Source organism: Cladophialophora immunda (genome assembly GCF_000835495.1).
Source record: "Cladophialophora immunda strain CBS 83496 unplaced genomic scaffold supercont1.3, whole genome shotgun sequence".
Taxonomy (NCBI): domain Eukaryota; kingdom Fungi; phylum Ascomycota; class Eurotiomycetes; order Chaetothyriales; family Herpotrichiellaceae; genus Cladophialophora; species Cladophialophora immunda.
This window is the reverse complement of record NW_015622543.1, coordinates 1,048,588-1,048,934: the sequence shown is the minus strand read 5'-3', so window position 1 is coordinate 1,048,934 and position 347 is coordinate 1,048,588. Positions and strand designations below refer to the sequence as shown.

Below are 347 nucleotides of genomic sequence, written 5' to 3'. Positions count from 1 at the left end.
TGTTCTCGCCCGATGGGTCGCGTGTGGCGTCAGGCTCCTACGACAACACCGTACGAGTGTGGGATGTACAGACGGGCGAGTGCCAATGTACGCTCGAGGGGCACTCTAACTCAGTTAGAGACGTGGTGTTCTCGCCCGATGGGTCGCGCGTGGCGTCAGGCTCCGACGACAACACCATACGAGTGTGGGATGTACAGACGGGCGAGTGCCAACGTACGCTCGAGGGGCACTCTAACTGGGTTAGAGACGTGGTGTTCTCGCCCGATGGGTCGCGTGTGGCGTCAGGCTCCTACGACAACACCGTACGAGTGTGGGATGTACAGACGGGCGAGTGCCAATGTACGCTC

The 347-nt window shown here is 60.8% G+C and overlaps 1 protein-coding gene across 1 annotated transcript in view; it reads left to right on the top strand.

The window, feature by feature from the left end:
* The window catches only part of PV07_04931 (uncharacterized protein), a gene marked incomplete at both ends in the record, with an annotated part of 4,977 nt that overhangs the window by 3,792 nt on the left and 838 nt on the right, over positions 1-347 (top strand). The window lies entirely within an intron of this gene.